Raw genomic sequence first — 8023 nt, 5'->3', positions numbered from 1 at the left:
AAATGAAACTATAAAAATGTCACGTTAAGACGTCATGAGAGTTTCAAGCTAACGGTTGATAGATGGTAGATCGACGGCCTTTTCGCCGACGATAATCCCATAATAAATTTATAAATTGCATCCATATGAATCATACTCTACAGATCAATCATAAAATATAAGGAAAATGGAGAAAATATAATACAAATAAGAGCGGAGGAAGAAAATTATAGTTAAATTATCGGTGAAGAGACCATTGTGGTAACGGCCATTTCGCCGCCGAAAACTCCATAAATGATCAAAATTTTGAATTCATAAAATTGATCCAGATGAATCATATTATGCAGATGAATAGTGAAATATATAGAAAATAAAAAAAAAAATATGGTAAAAGTTGGTACAAATAAGCGTGGAGGATGAAAATGAGATATGGGGAAAATTGGGAGATTGTCGGTGACTTCAAGGACTACCGACGTATAATCCATTGTAGTTAAATGCCGTCTTTGGCTGTGCATATGTTATTTTATGACAAATATAAATGTCTTTGTGTTGACCTAATCCATTCGTCATATCCTCTTACGCATACAGTAACTTAAATACTATGATCATTACCATGGTATATAAATTGCAATTTTTACCTTACTTTTTAGTTCAAATATAATTTTTTTTTTGTTAGTGAGCTGATTTGAAGGTCATTAATTGATTCGGTAGTATTTTCTTGGAATTTAGGATATTCTTTCTAACTTTGTTTCTAATAGTTTTTTATATAAATACAATAATTATTTGAATATACTCAAAGCAAGCCCTTACCATATTTCATGATGATTTTCCTTGTAAATTTTACATAAAAGAAATTCAATGATAATTGAAGTAAAGTTAGCTGATCAATTACAGTATTTGGAACATTTCACAATTATGTCTATATATATATATATATATATATATATTATATATATATATATATATATATATATATATATATATATTATATATATATATATATATATATATTATATATATATATATACATTATATATATATATATATATATATATATATATATATATATATATATATATAGATAGATAGATATATGTTAAGAGATTATTTGAAGATAGGTTAACGACATTTTAGTATTTTTAAGTTTTTACCTGGTTTCTTGGATTTTTTTCTTTAACAGCTTTATGTATGTTTGAAAAGAAGTACTGTGCAAGGATTGTTCTTGATATTTTGGGATCAAATTGTATTTTTTGTTTCAGGCTGATGTATTTTGATGACAATAGTCCTTACGAAGAGTAAAATGACCGGTTTGCTGCCTGGATTTGTAGCCCGATGTGAAGGTAGGATTAACAAAACTTAAGATTGTTGTTTTTCTGAGCTTTCAGGTACTTTACGTTGGCTTTATGATTCCATCTGTACTTGACGCTGTGTGAGCTTTACTCCTTCACTTGCAGTTTTATGTGAAAATTCTGTGAAAATTATTCTCTCTCTCTCTCTCTCTCTCTCTCTCTCTCCTCTCTCTCCTCTCTCTCTCCTCTCTCTCTCTCTCTCTCTCTCACACCTTAGAACTCGTCACAACTTTCTTTCTACTGTATAGTCTGCTAAGTTTTATTTATTTACATGTGGACCATTCATTCACTAATTACTTCATTCTTTTGGATTCCTGTTAATTTGTCTCTACTTTAGAACGTACTTCCGAAAAGTCTTTTTGAGCGAGTATGGAATTTTTTTGTTGTTAGAAAGCTTGTCTGCTATCCATTCGTCCTCATCTCCCTAGGAGGTAATGCCATCATGGCACTTTACACTATGCATTGCAGAGATCACTAAATAGCATTTGCAATGTGTATAAGGTCCTCCAGCTGCTTTTTTTTTTTTTTTTTTTTTTTTTTTTTTTTTTTTTTTTTTTCTCATATTCATATTCATATGCAAACTGTAAATGTCTCATATTCATATGCAAACTGTAAATGTTTATTTTTTCCGTTACATCTAGGCATTGAATCGTCTTTGCTATTCCAACGCCGGATCATAAGGCATAAATTTATATTATAAAGTCCTGCCAAATCTATTCGTGAAAAGTTTGCGCTCTCTCTCTCTCTCTCTCTCTCTCCTCTCTCTCTCTTCTCTCTCTCTCTCTCTCTCTCTCTCTCTCTCTCTCTCTCTCTCTCTCTCTAATTAAGCAATGTAAAATTTTCCAGCGGTTAAAATATTTACTGGTTATTTTAGAGAAAATGTTCAATTGCCTTTTCGAATAGTGTAGTAAGTTTAAAGTAAGCATGGTGGATTTTTATTATTCATTGTATGATCACACCCAAGGAAAATATGGGCAGTAAGTAAGGTAAACATGGGTTAAATAGTATTTAATGCTCTTGTTCATCCTACAGCTCTACCGCAATACTTCCTCCAAATATATCTTCACGAAATGTATTTGACCTGGCTAGAACTTCAGTCGATTCATCGATAATAACGAAAATTTATATTCTAATATTTGAATGATATTTTGTTTAAACTCATTCGATAACACTGTGCCTCTTATCGTAATTGGAGTCCTTGAAATGTACTGTCTGACCGTGGCATTGTATTTTTTTCTTTTTTATAATTAATCCCATTACCCATGGCACATTAGAATAATTAGCACCAAATTGAATTAAAGGGATATTCATTTCTATGAAACTGCATACAATGATATTGAAGGGACCTTGTATGTTATGCATAAAATTTATGCTAAACTAAAATCCTTAACTTAATTACTTAGGCGCAAGTTGTCATTTTTCAAATAGTCTAACACCCGTCGCTATTGTAAATGATATACTATGATGGTCAAAATAAGTTTAGTGTAGATTTTTATGTAATCGAATTTGCATTTTATGGTTTAAAATTAATTTTCTTGTTGTATCTGTGATTTGGATATTTCGGCTTCAGTTTTAGTTTTTTTTTTTTATCATAGGACAATAAGTCTAGTTGAAAATTTCTATTCAACAGCACATTTATATACTGTAAATATTTGTTTCACGATATGCAGAATCGTTAAGTTAGGAAGATTTTGCAGAAATGTCTGTTCTCAATTGAGGAAAAAACCTAGATTCCCTCCTTAACCTCTGTAGATTCAGGCTTGAAAGGCGAAAGTAATACATGCATAATATACAAATAGGCCTCAATACGCTAAACTCATCAATCATTAATTTATATGGAATCGTTATAGAGACTTGATTGCCCAGGAGTTCCCAGAATAGCCAGAATATTTTATGAGTATAATGGTTAAATGGATTACTCTATAAATTGCATATTGGTACTAAGAAGCCCGCTCCACAAATGTTTTCATCGGACCCAAGGAGGGAAGATGACAGTTCTGTCCATTTGACCTCTTTGTATTGTGCTTGATCAGACCCCCGACATTCCAAGTTGTCTATTCGCTACAAGTTCCAACCAAAGTCTAAAGAAAGTTGGTTCCAACCTAAGTCTAAAGAAAGTTGGTTCCAACCTGGTTCCAACTACCTTCTGACGAAAGATCAATTCGGTAGTCGGAATTTTCGGTTACCGGTTACTAGTGTTTATTTTTTTACCTGTTGTCCTTTTGACTACAAAAGGTCTTTTTTAAATAATTAATTTTCTTGGTAATACATATGTTGTTTCTCGAGGATATTTTAGTCCAAGCAAGAACTCATGCTGATTTGTGTATATGCTCACAGATTGAAAAATGAAAGTTCAAAGTCATACCTTTTGATTGCATTTATTCTTGCTGTTGTATCGTAGTTTAATGACATGACATGTTTGAGAGTATTGGTATTCGTCCATTTCTCATTCTAATTCTAATTTTATTTCTTATGTGAAGTTTGACAGTTGTACAAACTGCTACCACGTTGTGCGTTTTGTCTTTAATGGCTAGAAGTTAGGGCTTCATGACCTTATGTATTAGTAGATTAATTAATTGCAAATTATCGTTATCATTTTTTTTTTCTGGACGTTCAATATTTTCATAATCTTCTAGGATATTGTTGTTTCATGATGTAATTTCTTTCTACTAAAGTGTAAACGAATTAGCTTGAAAAGTTTTCATGTCGTGATTATTAGGTCGCCTTGTGGGCAGCATGATTATCAAAGTCACATCAAAGGGGATTCATTAAAAGATTTAGGCAGTGCTTGTATGTTACCCTATTCATCTTTTTATGAAAGTTTTTATGAACACCCAACTATAATAATTTGGTAGAAAATTGTCTGCATCAGCAGCAGCTTAGCCAATTGAAAGTTAGTGATAAGTTTAGCACTTTTTGGGTGAAGTAGTATCAACAAGAAATTGAATTGTAGCAGTCTTTCGTGAAACAGATTGTATTGGTCAAGCCTCTAAACTACAAATCGGTAAAAATAACCAGCTTGTTACTCTCAGGTTACTAATCTTACGATTTTATATATATATATATATATATATATATATATATATATATATATATATATATATATATATATATATATATAGTGTGTGTGTGTGTGTATATATATATACATATATATATATATATATATATATATATATATATATATATATATATATATATATATATATTATTCGTGACTTCTCGCATAGTTTTTCCTTTCCTCTCTGGGTATTTTTTTTTTCCTGTTAAGAATACTTGGGCTTATAGCATCTGCGGTCTCACGATAAAGCTTAGGTAATATTAGATTATTGTTTATTTTACAAAAGTTGAGATACACACGTTATGTGTAATCGAATTTCCCCTTTATGGTTAAGAATTATTCTAGTACGATTTGTCATTTGAATATTTCTGCGTCAGTTTTCGATCTTTGATTATATGACCTCGACAGTCTAGTTGAAAACTTATTTTTACAGCATATTTATATACTGTATGTTAATTGTTCAACGATAAAAAAATGTTAAGTTGAGAAGATTTTGCAGAAATATATCCTCGATTGAGGACAATTTTCCCCTCTACTGCTGTAAATTAAGGCTTGAAAGGCGGAAATATTACATCCATAATACACAAATACATCAAAATCAACTATTTATATGGATTTGTTGCTTAATTAAATCCCACAGGAAGTTATAAAGTAAGCTTTATGATTTTCATAAATATACGTGTTAAATGGATTATTCAATAAATTAGATAGATACTAAAAAGCCGTCCACATTTTGAGCGCTCTAGTTCCGGCCGGAATTTTTGCCTGTTTGTTCTCCAACACCCATAAGATCAAGTGGGTTATTATACTAGGTAGTTAAAAACTTCGGATACTCTTGTTTATTTTTACCAGTTGTCTTTTTTACCACATAAGGTCTTTCTTTAAAAAGTTTAATTTCCTAGCAACACATTTATTGTTTCTCGGGGATATTTTAGTCCAAGCAAGCTTATCTTTTTACAAATAGATAAAAAATCGAAGGTTCCAGGTTATGTAATTTAATTGCATTCATTCTTGCTATTGCATCGCGGAAGGATTAGTAGACTTGATCTTTGTCCGTTCCTGACTAAATTTTACAGTTGTAAAAATTGCTGCCACGTCATGATCATTCTTATTTAAGACATATTAATTAACTGCAAAGTAACCTGTTCCTTTATCCAATATTTTCTGGACGAATATTATTTTTTCTAGTCTTGTAGTATTTTGCTTCCTAAGGGTGTAATAGCTTTTTACTAAGAATCGTAAACGCAATTATTAGGTTGAAGGAAGTTGTTAGGTTTTTTTAATAATTTTAAACACCTCTAACGTTTGTTGATAGTATGATTATAAGTCATAGGAAGGGATTGATTAAAAGATTTATGAACTTTACATGTTATACAATTCATTCGTTTTTTAAGTTTTGTATGAACACCCAAATAAAACAATTACGCAGAGAATGCACAATTTATATTAACAGCAGCTTAGCCAATTAAAATGTGATAATTGTACCACTTAATTTTTAATGAAATTGCATCAACAAGAATTTGAATTGTAGCACACAGTATCCTAAACACAGATTGCATTGGTCAAACCTCTAAACTACAAATATATACATAAAAATAAGGGCAAGCCCGGCGCTCTCTGGTTGTACAAGCGATAAACTGTCTTCGATCCCACGGCCTAGGTCTATAGACCCAGATTCAATAGATGCCTGTATTGACTCTATATAGACCTTGCCCAGGGCCATGTTTACCGAAACTTTTGTAACGGTTAGCGCTCATGTTCAGAAAACTATTAGAAGTACGAACTTCAGTCAGGACCTATTAAGTTGATCATTTCAGTTCGTTCAGTGGTTAGGCTTTAGTAGGAAAAAAACTTTGAGTACGTTGGAGTATATGATAATTTTTCGAAAACAAGAAACAAGCTCTCGGATGCATGTGCTGTATAAATCTGACAGTAGACCATTACTGTACCACAAATTTACTCATGCCCTGTGGTAATATCCAAACTAATAGGTCTTCCTACTGTTTTAAACTATTTTGCTTCATATTAACTGCGTTCCTGTTGGTTTTCTCGTAGGAAATAAATGAAATGTATAGTCGAAATTTATCACAAGTAGCTCCCCATCATAAGTTTGTTATATATTTCTAGAAGCCAGGGAATAACTGATTTAGTAGGAAATGAAAGTGAAAACATTTCATAAAAGCGTGGCTTGAGATAAAAAACATTTCAATAGAGCACGACTTATGATAAGAGTCGCAATATAGCGTCAGTTAAGATAAAAAAATAAAAGTTTCAATAGAGCAAAACGTTTCAATAGAGCATGACTTTAAGATAAAAACGTTTCGATTGAGCATGACTTTAGATAAAAAAAAAGTTTCGATAGAGCATAACTTTAGATAAAAATATTTCAACAGAGCATGACTTAAGATAAGAAAAAAGCATTTCAATAGTCATGCTTTATTGAAAAGTTTTTGTTAAATCATGCTCTATTGAATTGTTTTTTTATCTTGTCATGCTGTATTGAACCATTTCAATCTTAAGTCATGCTCTTTTGAAATGTTTTTATCTTAAATCACGGTCTATTGGAACGCTTTTATCATAAGTCATGATCTATTGAAAAGTTTTTATATTAAGTTGAAAATATTTTCAATAGATCATGACTTACGATAAAAACATTTCAAAAGAGCATGACATAAGATGGACATTTCCAAAGAGCAAAACTTAGGATAAAAGCATTTCAATAGTGCATGACTTAAGATAAAGAAATTTCAATAGAGCATGACATAAGATGGACATTTCAAAAGAGCACAATTTAAGATAAAAGCATTTCAATAGTGCATGACTTAAGATAAAGACATTTCAATAGAGCATGACATAAGATGGACATTTCAAAAGAGCATAACTTAAAAGCATTTCAATAGTGCATGACTTAAGATAAAGACATTTCAATAGAGTATGACATAAGATGGACATTTCAAAAGAGCATAACTTAAGATAAAAGCATTTCAATAGTGCATGACTTAAGATAAAAGACATTTCAATAGAGCATGACATAAGATGGACATTTCCAAAGAGCAAAACTTAGGATAAAAGCATTTCAATAGTGCATGACTTAAGATAAAAGACATTTCCAAAGAGCATGACATAAGATGGACATTTCAAAAGAGCATAATTTAAGATAAAAGCATTTCAATAGTGCATGACTTAAGATAAAAGACATTTCTAAAGAGCATGACATAAGATGGACATTTCCAAAGAGCAAAACTTAGGATAAAAGCATTTCAATAGTGCATGACTTAAGATCAAGACATTTCAATAGAGTATGACATAAGATGGACATTTCAAAAGAGCATAACTTAAGATAAAAGCATTTCAATAGTGCATGACTTAAGATAAAAGACATTTCAATAGAGCATGACATAAGATGGACATTTCCAAAGAGCAAAACTTAGGATAAAAGCATTTCAATAGTGCATGACTTAAGATAAAAGACATTTCCAAAGAGCATGACATAAGATGGACATTTCAAAAGAGCATAATTTAAGATAAAAGCATTTCAATAGTGCATGACTTAAGATAAAAGACATTTCTAAAGAGCATGCCATAAGATGGACATTTCCAAAGAGCAAAACTTAGGATAAAAGCATTTCAATAG

General features: G+C 31.0%; 1 long non-coding RNA gene across 1 annotated transcript in view; it reads left to right on the top strand.

Annotated features, from left to right (window-relative positions):
- LOC137614713 (uncharacterized) overlaps positions 1-1321 on the top strand; it is a 19671-nt gene extending 18350 nt beyond the window's left edge. Inside the window, exon 3 of the long non-coding RNA XR_011039133.1 lies at positions 1239-1321. This is a non-coding gene — a long non-coding RNA (uncharacterized lncRNA). The remainder of the gene's footprint in view (positions 1-1238) is intronic.
- The last annotated feature ends 6702 nt before the right edge of the window (positions 1322-8023 follow it).

Source organism: Palaemon carinicauda, chromosome 21 (assembly GCF_036898095.1).
Source record: "Palaemon carinicauda isolate YSFRI2023 chromosome 21, ASM3689809v2, whole genome shotgun sequence".
Lineage (NCBI taxonomy): Eukaryota > Metazoa > Arthropoda > Malacostraca > Decapoda > Palaemonidae > Palaemon > Palaemon carinicauda.
The sequence above is the reverse complement of the archived record's forward strand: the minus strand, read 5'-3'. Positions and strand labels throughout refer to the sequence as shown.